Source organism: Solanum verrucosum, unplaced genomic scaffold (assembly GCF_900185275.1).
Source record: "Solanum verrucosum unplaced genomic scaffold, falcon-dt-bn FXZP01000015.1, whole genome shotgun sequence".
NCBI classification, from domain to species: domain Eukaryota; kingdom Viridiplantae; phylum Streptophyta; class Magnoliopsida; order Solanales; family Solanaceae; genus Solanum; species Solanum verrucosum.
Window position 1 is genome coordinate 2,061,881 of NW_026020070.1, and position 12,294 is coordinate 2,074,174.

Consider the following 12,294-nt stretch of genomic DNA (forward strand, 5'->3'; position numbering starts at 1 on the left):
AACCTGTTAGCGAGCTTTGGTATTATCACTAAAAGAACATGCGAACTTTACTAAAACATGAAGTAACTTTGCGAGTGAAAATTAGAATCGGTGACTCGCTTAACATGGTTGGCGGACTCTGTCACTTGAAGCCTTGAAAGGAAGCTAAAAGGCAAGAAGGCGTGAAATTCAGAGACTCACTGAGTGAGTCAGCGAACCTGATTAACATCGTTGAAATGAATTTGAAGTGCAATGTTCGTCAAACTTTTGAAAAGTATAATGATTTTAAAGAGAGAGAAAATGCATCTTTCACTACTCTGAACATCTGAACTTAGAACGTTTTAACGATTTTTTTTGGGGGGCAGGGGTTGCTTGTCAGACATGGGATTATTGAGTTTTTGAGCTGGGTATTTTTGAATTGAAGATTGAAGCTCATTTTGATTCAATGTAGAATAATTTTTTTCTTTTCTAGCATGAGTAGCTAAACCCCACAGTTTTAGGGGTGTGCAATGCAATTGGGTACTTAATTGTTTGTGGGTCTTTGTGTTTGTTCAGTTAAATATTGATTTATAATGGGTTAAATTAACTTATCATATTTTCATGTATGATTTGAGGTGGCAAACTCAAATCTAGCTTTAGATCTCTATGTGTGCTTATGAAAGGTTCATATAATGGATGATTTAATTGATAATCATTGATGAAGTTCAATTATTAGCTTTGCTTGAAAAAAGAAGTTATATTAAGGTATTAGATTAGCTTTGTATGTTACATATGTTGAGATTTGACAAAACTCTCATGAAAGACAATTTATGATTGATAAATGTTTATCATATTTGTTAATCTAGACTACCTATTAATAATCAACTATGTTGAGCAACGTTGCCCACATTCAAAATTTGTATTCAATTACGCACATCTCTAGGATTCCTTTCTTACTTGCAAAATTTCCTTGCCCTTTGCTCTTGTTAACAATTTGTTGATCAAACTCATTATTGATAATTTGAAATCTCTTGAAATTTTTTTTATAAATATATTAATCTCGATTAAATAATTCACAAAAAGATTAGTATATGGGTGTACTCGTGATTGATGCCTAGATTTAACATTCCTTGTGGGATTCGACTCCAACACTATATTGGATTATTTATTGCTAAAGACCATGTATACTTTGAATTGTAAGAGATATACTTGAGCGTTATCAAAATGACACCAATTTCGGAAAATAATGCATAGATTTGTTTTCTAGAAGTATCTTTGTAGACTTCTCTTTTGTGCTTAAGTAATCTTACCTTTGTTGCTTTGTTGTTATATTGATAGGTAATGACATGAGTGTTCACGGAAGCAATGCTTCTAGCAATGAACACTACTAAAAAACTGCCAAAAAACGACGGCCAAAATCTACGGACTGCGTCACTTTTTTGGTCAAAATCGACAGAAAAGCGACGCAGTCATGTTCGTCGCTTTTTGATTATTTTTTCCAATATTTTTAAATAAAAAATTGACGGAGTCCATCACTTATTATATATTTTCATTTATTTTTTATTTCCTATAAGCGACGCGGTCCGTCACTTTTCTGAAAATTAATATTTTAAAAATCTCAGAAAAGCGACGGACTAAAAGACACTGTTCGTCGCTTTTATGGAAATTAATCTTTTTAAAATCCAAGAAAAGCGACGGACTAAAGGACACTGTCCGTGGCTTTTCTGGAAATTATTTTTTTAAAATCATGTCCATCTCTTTTCTAGGTTTATTTGAAAAAAATAATGCAAAAAAGCGACGGACAAAACCCATAACACCTCGTATCCGAAAATAGACCTTAAAATAGATTTTCAGAAACTGCAAGTGCAACTCACGGACACCACCGAAGGACCGTAGAGTTACCCATGGCCTGTGCTGGTGGTCCGTGGTTCACATCTGCAACCCCCCCAGAACTCAGCCCCTAAATTCATCTAATGGTCGACCCACGGCCGGACCCATGGACCGTAGGTCAGACCACGAACCGTGGTCCACGTCCATGGATCAAACCTCCAAGAACCAACCTCTAGTACAGATCGACGGTTAACTAGCATAGACCGTCAGTTGATCGACGGTCCGTCAATCCCGTCCGTCGGGGACTCTGACAGCAGTTAAGTCGGGGGTCATTTCGTCTTCTCCTATTTCGTTGGACCCTTAAACTACGTGGTTTTGGTTAGTTTTTGCCTAGAAACATAACTAGAACTTACCTAAGTCAAATCATTCATCAAAACATAGAAAGTTAGAACGCTAATAGGAGAAAAAAGTCAAGAACCCTATTTCAAGAACGCAACAAGTTTCCTCCGGTTCCAGCCCTGAAATCGAAGTATTTAACTGAGGAATTCGTCACCAGGTATGTGGGATTTCACTAGTGGGATCCTTTCGCCCATTAGGTCCCTAGAATTCAGTCAAAAATTTTATTCCCTATTATTAACTAGACCTAGAGTTTCTAGAGCTTCAACAGTTTATCATGAACTAGTTAATTTAATGTTCCAAATCAAATTATTATGTTATTACTCAATTTCTCATATGATATTCAGAACCTTAGTTGTATATATTCGTTAGTTCATGAATTATGCATGCTAGGTCAGAATATTTGGTTATTACAGATATACACATGCTTCAGTTTATGAATGTCACATTATTAGTCATAATTGTTATATTCTCAATTTGCATGACAGTTTGAGCTATCCAGTATATTACAGAAATCCAGTCTTAATGTGTTAATCTTTTAATATATTGGGAGTAGATTAATATCGAGTTGGACTAGGGTTAGTCACCCATATAGTTCTAGAACTAAGAGCCACGTAGGTTGTAAGTCCCCTCTGTGGGCATCATTTTAGTGATCACGCTAGCATGCTTCTACACCTTTGGTCATGTTTATTAGGTCCTCTCGATAGGGCGTATACATCGGACTCCACATTTAGCTCATGTGGTTTTATGTCTGTTATTAGTAGCTCCCATAGTTCAGTGACACTCTATTGCATTGACCACATTTCAGTACAGTGGGTTTTAACTATCATGATGTTATAAAAGTGGTCTTTGTATTCTGTTAGTTTAGTATTCAGTGTTTATATCATGTTCAGTTTATATCCTAGCTTTATTGCATGTTCAGCTATATGTTATTTCAGCTTTATTCTATCTTGCATGCTCAGTACCTCTCAAGTATTGAGGCATACTCTGCACTACATCTTCTCGTGACGTAGGTTCAGGTCCTCAGCAGTCAGATTACGCATAGATCGGTTCCCGATATCTAGCTTAACAACATCAGTGGTGAGTCATCATTCTCTGAGGATAATAGTAATGTTATTTACTTCAGTATTTCAATCTTTTAGTTTCAGTTTTGCTAGATTTAGCTGGGGCATGTCCCAGTACTTCTAGTCAGTTAGAGGCCATTTTCAGACATAGTTAGATTCGACTTAGTACTTGAGTTTGATATTTCTCTTGTATTAAAACTCTCAGATTTGATATATTTAGTTTTATAATGGGTATTCCCCATCACTTTCATTTTTATGATATTTAAGCTTCCGCATTAGTTGTTGTTATTCTTAGTATGCTCATGTCATACAAGCAGGGTTAGCTTAGGGATCAGTGATCCTAGGTCCCGTGTTCGCGTCTTGGGGGTAGCTCAGGGCGTGTCAAACTTGGTATCAGAGCACTAGGTTTAAGTGTCCTTGGATGTCTGAAAGACCGCTCTAGGTAGAGTCATTTTCATAGGTGTGTAGTGCGCACCACATCTAATGAGAGTGGGGCTACAAAGTGATTTAGGAATAATCTTCATTTTTCTTGTTATTCTTATCGGGCATAAGGTTTGATCTAGTACCTCATTCTAACTCGATGTTCTACGTTTCAGTGATCAAGCCTCCTCGTAGAGCTAGCACCAGGAATGCAAATGCCAGGAATGCAAACGTAGCTCTTCCAGTCCCAGATAAAAAAGTTTCAAATGCAGAGTTCAGGAATGCCATTCAGATGTTAGTGCAGAGTGTGGCCAACCAGAACAATCAGCAGGTCCCAGGTCAAACATATGCTAATGTTGGGTCAGCTGCAGCCAAAGTGCGATATTTTGTTAGGATGAATCTGCTAGAGTTCTTAGGATCGCAGATTGATGAGGATCCCCAGAACTTCATTGATGAGGTCAAGAAGATCTTTGAAGTGATGCAGGTAACTGGGAATGATCGGGTTGAGTTAGCATCTTACCAACTTAAGGATGTGGCTCATATCTGGTATACTCAGTGGAAAGAGAACAGGGGTAGATGCAGCTCCGATCACTTGGGATTGCTTTAGTTAGACCTTTCTGGACAGGTTCTTCCCATGAGAATTAAGAGAGGCAAAAACTCACACTACTAGAAATTTGACCTATTTCCATAGATATTTGGCAACACTTATACAACCAGTGCAATATATTATCTATTGCAACAGTCATAACTGTTGCAATATAACATGAGATCTAATAGAACAATAATTAAAGATAACCGTAGCATCATTCTTATAACCGTCGCTACAGAGTTCCTAAGGCAACATATTTTACAATTGTTGCACTTAAGGACTCTGTGTTAACGGTTATTTTAGTGATTTTTTTTTTATGTTTAGCCAACCCGTGAATTTTATTCCCCAAAAAAATTATTTCCCTCCACTACTTTAGCTAAATCGCCATTACTTTTATTTGGGCTGAAATTTCTAGTCTTCTTCCAAAAAGGGTTTCTGAAAAGTGTCGGTCTTCTTCTTTAGCATAACGATGAGATGCGTCTAACGATAACAGTATTCTTCTACAAGCTTTGGTCTTCTTCTTCAGAGTGAGGTTCTTCGTCTTCTTCAATCTAGGCTTCTTCAGTTCATCTCCAGTGGTCTTATTCTCAACAACAATCTTCGTCGACTGCAAGCTTTTGCATATAAAGGTGTACTACTTTTAAGTTTCTTCTATCTACTCCATTATTTCTAAGTACCCACTGTCTCTAATTTGTTATGCATATACTATTTTGCATAATCTGAAACTCCATTGAAGGGTTTCTCAAAAGTCTTAAAGAATAACAAATGGGTTTGTCTGAAATTTATGTTATTTTTTCTAATTTAGGTCTGTGATGTAATCTATTTGTGTTTTATAGTTTGTATTTTAGATTTGGTGAAGATTTATGAACTCTCTGCGAAATTTCTTTAAGAAGTTGGTTTCAATTTTATTAGTCAATACCCGATTGGTAGTTTATTTCGTTCTAATGCCTGCAGTATTTTTATTTGCATTTTGAGTGAACTGATATGTACTATAAACTTATTTTCAAAGTTGTGAAAATACAATTTAAAGTGATTTTCTAGGTCTTTGAATGTGAACTGAAATCCCATGTTGGACAAAAGTCTAAAGTTGTTGTTTTGAACATAAATTTTTGCTGATGTCTTGCTACAACAACTACGTATGTGAGTTCCATAGTGATTTCTATCATTTTTCTCTTTTGATTTGTCGATACCGTATCCCATTTTTAGATGTGAAAATCCAACACTAGATTTGAGAATTTTCCTTATTCTAGTTGTTGTATCTCTAAGCTTAGAAGATGTAACTTTGTAGTCCATCTTTTGATAACCACTGGTTGTTACTGTTTCTTTGTTCGATACTAAGGCTGAAGATTTTGCTAGTTATCATGAAATGACTGTAATTGTATTTTCCCTTCTCTTTCTATCTTTCTTGTTCTGATTCAGAAATTGGGTTAGTGTTGCTTGTCTATATTTACAATTATCCTAGCGTGACTTGCTAACTATGCCATATATCTATAGAAAACGCAGCCAAGTTCTCTATATAGTCAGCAAAAATATCATTATTGATTGTAAGTAGAAGATTTCATTTAACTGATATCCAATCTAAGTAAATCAATAGGTGAAAGCTCAATTTTGTTGTATTTTTGATGGTGAAAGTTGTGGCTAACTTTTATTTATTAAATTTCTGAGTTCACTCTTGATAAAGATGAGACATCAAATTGCCGGAATTTAGAAATAATGCACCTAATACTTCTAAGTAAGAAATTATTGAATCTATTATTGACAATCTCTAGCCCTCTTAGAGCTTCTTATTACTACAATTCTTTCTTTTACTTCTTTCTATATTTATGTAAGGACTAAACTAGTATATATATGTTTATGTTCTGGAAATTTAGAGAGATTTTGCCTTGACTTTGTGAAAGAACTCTTTGTCATTGAAAATGATTTAACTTGTTAACTTTCTTGACCCATAAATGACCTTGTTATAGATCAAGCACAAATGATTCTTCAATAATACAACAAATTAATATACTAACTTCACTGTTAAGTTTTCCTATTTTGTCAAATTAAATGTAGATGGCAAAAAACATAGTTGAAATGATGGTTCTTATTGAGATACTCTAAATTATTTGTTTAACATTTTATATTTACGGATCTTTTGATAGTTTGATGCTAAACCTTTGAGTTTCAGATCTAATTTTTTGTAAAGTGATTAGAAAATTCTTACTTTGTACTTGCAAGTCCTCGTGATGTATTAATTTTTTGCTTATAGATTTTGATTTACCTTATCCACCTACAAGTGACTCATGTCATTTGGATGTCCAGTCACATGGAAAAATTTGTTGTATAAAGATAGTAGACTGAGTTTTGTAGTTGATGTGACATCAGTTTATGAAAGAGGAAACTAGAACGAGCTGTTGAAGTTGAGCATTAGGAAAGATTATGAACAATCATTGACAAAATAAAGTTAGGTCTGGATAGTAGAAATCACCTTATTTGTTTTAATAAATCCAAAAAATATTGATTCCCCTGTTGCATTAAATTTTCGGCTTGTGACCAAGTATGAATTTTTTAGGAAATGACTGATGAACTTCTCTAATTTTAAGAAAATCAATTAGCATTCTGATTGTTTCAACAAAATACTAAAACACTTGAATCCATGAATCATTTAACTACAGTAAATATAGTTCCCTGTAGAAAATCCTTTCAATTGTGGTTGTTTTAGTGTTGTGCTATTTAGATGTGATTGGTTTCATAATGAAGTTGATGAATATGGATTGACTCTAGTATACTTCAACAGAAAATGTAACACAAATGATCCTTTTGTACTAGCATCTCAAGTTCATCAATTTTTTTACGTGGAGGACCCAATTGAGAAAAATGTTTATTATGCAAGAAATAAAGTTTCTATTTACTTGTATGATTTGGAGGAAGAGAATTGTCCTAATATTGAAGAAACATTTTGGAGAGAGACTAATCATGATGACATTGGTTCATCAGAAAGATTACTCGATGTTGATGTTAGATGGTCAAAAGAAGATCTCCCTGTTGTTATCATTGAAGTGTCTTCCCTTGCACAACATTCTGAAGATGTAGGTTGATGATACTGATTGGGATTGGATGGAGGTTGATGATTGACAAAGGATCTGTTTAACTAGTTCAGATATATACTCTTTTTTTGTAGTGAGTAATAAATTTCCTTTGAGTTGCATCATACCAATTATGAATGTCGATTTTCTCTTCTTATGTTTCTATTAATGTGCTTATTTATAAGTTTGTCTCTGGATATATACTTCTTTTGAGATTAATACGTTTGTTAAGTCTTTTTTCTCTTTTATTCATTTATCAGTATTCCTGTTTCTACATTCTTTGAGGAATCATCAACTTCACAGTCGACCAACAAGAATTCAGGTTCTAATATCTCCCTTTATTTCTCATATACTGAAATTTTGTTGATTTACTGGTCTTAAGTACCGGATGCTTGATTTTCTTTAAAGAAGTATTAGATGTAGCCAAAGGCTGGCATATCAACTTCTGCTAGTCCATCTCTTGTTGGATTTAGTATGCTTGTTCAGAAATAATGTTCCACCTCTATTTAGTGCCTCATGCTTGTTGTTGTTCCATCTGAAAGTTAGATTTATGTAGTTTTACTGATAAAAATGTGATTTGTAAGATCTTTGTGATTATTTGTTCAAATTTGAATAGTCATGAGTCAAGAAAAGCCTTAAAAAAGAAACAAAAAAGCAAAAAAGAACTTTGCTAAACCTGGATCGTTGTCATTCTTGGCAAATAAAAAACTACGGTTATTGACAACAAATGAAATTGTTCAAGCTATAGAGTTAGAGAAAGGACATCTTCTAAAATTAATTGAAGAATAACAACCAGTAGCACCACAATCTGAAGCAAATGGACAATTTGAAGCAAATAGACAATCTATAGAGGAACAACCTCTAGAGGAGCAACCTTTAGAGGAGCAGGTTCTAAAAGAGAAAGTGTAAATGAATTCTACCATTCCTCCAACAACTGAACAATATGAAGAACAAGGTAACATATAAGCTTGGAAACGTATTGCATTCATCCATGATTTCTAATTTCTTGTATTTTCTTATTGTTGAAGGCCATCCCACTCAAAATAAAAGAGGCAGAACGCAAATGCATAATGTACATAGCCGACGCGAGCGTAAATTTAATCACACAAAATAGGTTAAATCAACCTGTTGGTCGTATTTATGAAGTTGTAACAGAGTTAAGTAGCTTCCTAGGCACATTGGCAAGAGCTGCGACACTTTGCCCATTTGATATATTTGATTGGAGGAACATGGACACCAAAAATGATTTATGGGATTACACCAAGGTCTGAAATTTTTAATATTTAAATATTTGTAAAAGTGTTTTGCATCTGTTTGTTAACTAAATGACGTGAAAGTGTAAGAGAAATACATTATTCCTGAAGCTGCAAAAGGTTGGACTCTGGTAACAATTTGAGAAGCTTGGAGAAGGCATAGAACTGATTTGAAGATCAATTATTACGACCCGTATGACAATGATGAAATTCAAATGGCCAAAAAGCCTGGTCATATTCTAGAATGTCAGATTAGAGAGCTCCTCGAATATTGGAAGTCTGAGAAATTCAAGGTAAAATGTATTTCAGAGTCTCAAGTTGAAATTTTTTTTATATTTCTATTCTATTCTGTGTAGTGTAGTTTCTTTTGCCAGGGTGGTGATTGGTCTGATGTTTTTTTGTTTTAAATTGCTAGTTGATGTCTTACAAGTTTCTTCAAATAGCTTGTTCTTCAGGCTATACTCAGGGTTGAAACATACTTTGATAACTCAGCTACTTTATCTTTTATTGAAGCCATAAGTGATTAACATATAAGTAGGGAGATGATATGTATGGATTAGTATGTATCCTCCACTCTGAGATGATGTTCCATTGAGTGGTAGTGATGATATGTCTAGCTCATTTTTAAGTGAAAAAGAATAACCAGATGTATCACCCAAGTAAATTTCTTGTTCATTATCAATTACTAAGAGTAAGATACTGAATTTTGAGTCTTCCAATAAGATACATTCTATAAACAAGAAGCAACTTGAATGGAGGACCACCAGAAATACATTTGTGCAGACTTTTAGTTAGAGTCTAAACATGTAGCTTTAAATTAAGTTACAATGACTTGTTTGGACGTAGGAGCATTCTAATACAAGTGTGAGTAATTGGCCAGTATGGAAGCATGAACTATATATTTTTACTACTGTTTGTTACATTGGGATAAATCTAAATTTTACCTTTTGATATTAGTTAGAAAATAAGGAGCATTGACCTTTTATAGTACATTATGTAGCACCATAAGCTTTTGGTTTACATTATTCATTTATTTATTTGCAGAAAATATCTGAAACAAATACTATGAATCGAAAAAAGCTGATGAATCCACACACTGCAGGCAAAAGAGTTTTTCTTTAATCCGTAACAAATTGGTGCGTTCTATTATTTATTAATGATTCTTAACCTGTTATTTAGGAAAAATTTTATATTTATTTTTGTTTGACTAGGAAAAGGAAGAGGAAACTGTATCAGCTAAGGAGATCTTCGTGGTCATAAGAACAAGGAAACCCGGGCGTTTGTACAAGACCTCGAATGAAAACACAAATAGTAAAATTGTATGACTGTTGTCTATTTACAAGTTTTTATTGAGATCAAATATGTGTTCTAAATTTTAATTTACATGACTGCTTATTGGATATGCTTTGTTAGGCTGAAATGGAGGAAATTGAAACACAAATGGACACAAACGATCAGCCCGTTGATGCATTTTCAGCAGTCATTGGGGCTGAACATCCAGGACGTCTAAGACTATATGGAGTGGGGGTTACTAAGACTACATTGAAAACAAAAGCTGGAAATTCTGAACAATCTTTAAATGACACAAATGATGTAGTGCAGCAAATGCAAGAAAGAATTCAAAAGCTGGAGAAACTAATGGAGGAACAAAAGAAAGCTATGTGACAAGAGGTTATTACGAATGTAATTTCACAACTTTAGCATGCAAGTTTAATTGATCGTAACATACTAGCAGCATTGTCCGTTCCTTCTCCAAAAGAAACTTGTACTTCTGAACAAGCGGCTGATCAAGGTTAGTGTCGCTAATTTTCTTTTTCAACTTCTTCCTCTTCTTCTTCTTCTTCTTCTTAAACTTCTTCTTATTCTTGTTTTTCGTTATCGTTCATTAAAAGTGAGCTTAAGTACTCTATTTTCTTTTAGATTTACAATGTCGAGTTACAAGAAAATAATGTAAAATTTATTACTATTTAGTAGGATATATGGAAATAATGAACTGATTCTATGAATTTGATCTTTCTGAAACTTGATGGAAGAAAATTGAGATTTATGCAATAATGATTTGAGTGTATTATTCAAATTTTTTAATGTATTTGTGGTATGGATCATACATTTGACAGCCCTAAATATAGGCTCTTGCTGGTTAAATATTTTATGATTTTAGTGGTTCTTTATTGCTTCTTCGCCTAGGAGTGCTGTCCGCGGATGGTAGAATGTCTTCTTGCAGTTACCTATTGTAAGTTCTGCACCTTGTAGAAACTATTTGTCATGCTATTTCCTTCAAGAAATAGTTTAATTGGTTGAGAACAATTGTGCTAGTATGGTTGAGTACAATTCTGCTAGTATGGCTGAGCTTAATTGGTTGTGCTTTATTTAGTGTGTGGCTGAAACATTGTTGATCAATTTGACTCAATTATGTGTCTTGTTTGTTAAGTAAATCTTGGTTGTTCAAATGACAATCAACAAAGGCACAACCATTGTGAATGCATGACTTTCAACTTTCACATCTTTCACTATCATAACTTAATGTAAACATTGCTAAATTATTTTGTATTTTATTGTAGGTGATGAAATTGAAGAAGGAGATGAAAGCAGTACTGAAGAGTTGACATAGGAGCTGACTAGATTGATGTTAATTAACTTTAATCATCTATGTTCTACAAATCTTTTTATTTTGATGAAGATTGAAAATTGTGGTGTGTTTCACCATTTTTGAACAGTAAAAAAATATTTGTATTTTGCTATTATATGTTGATATTACTATCTCGGATTGAAATTTTGGTAATCAAGAGTTCATTTTTGTGATCGAATAGTGTATTTTATGTTCTATGGTAATATTATTTTAGTAGCTTTGTAATATTAGTGGCAGTAGATCAATAGTTACTGTTGCAAAAGCCTAATAATAATTGTAGGAAAAGCCTAATAGTAACTATTGCAATTAGAAAAGAATTGTTGCATTGCCCTATAATAACTGTAGCAATAGCCATGGAGTAATAGTCATAGTAGCTTAGAACTGCTGTTATCAAATAAAAACCGTTGTAACTAACTAAAATAGTTGTTGATTAAAAAGAGAAAAATGTAGCCATAACATGTAAATAATCATTGCATAAATGTCTAATGCGACGGTTTACAACTATCCCAATAGAGAACTAACCGTGGGGTAATACTTAAGGTGTAAATCGATGCAATAGGGGTTCCTATTGCCATAGTTATATAAACCGTCAGACAAAACCGTGGCTATAGAGGTAATGCTACGTGATCTGTTGTAGCGGTTGCCTAAACCATAGCATTAGAGCTAATGCAACGGTATAGTAGCCTATTGCAATGGTAACTCGACTGTTGCTGTATATCAAATTTCTAGTAGTGTCAGGAATTTATGAACTTAAGGCAAGGTAGCATGACAGTCCAAGAGTAAGGGTGTCACATGGTTGCTGATTTCATGGCCTAAATGAATAAGTTTCTATATGAAGTATCAGACTTGGTGAAGACAGAGAGTAGGAATGCCATGTTACTTGAAGATATGAGCATCTCTAAGCTCAGCAGGTTGAGGGTGATAAGTTTAAGGAACATGCCAAGGAGAATAAGAAGTCTAGGAATGGGAACTATGACTATTCTCAATAGAAATCATGCAGTGGTAATTGCTCGCAATTTCAGCAGAAATCTTCAACTTTAGCACCTTCATCAGCTAGTGTTCCATCCTCCAAGTTCCGTTATGATCAGAA

General features: G+C 34.1%; 1 pseudogene; it reads left to right on the forward strand.

Moving 5' to 3' along the window:
- The first annotated feature begins 3,828 nt into the window (after nucleotides 1-3,828).
- On the forward strand, nucleotides 3,829-11,186 carry LOC125823825 (uncharacterized; annotated as a pseudogene).
- The last annotated feature ends 1,108 nt before the right edge of the window (nucleotides 11,187-12,294 follow it).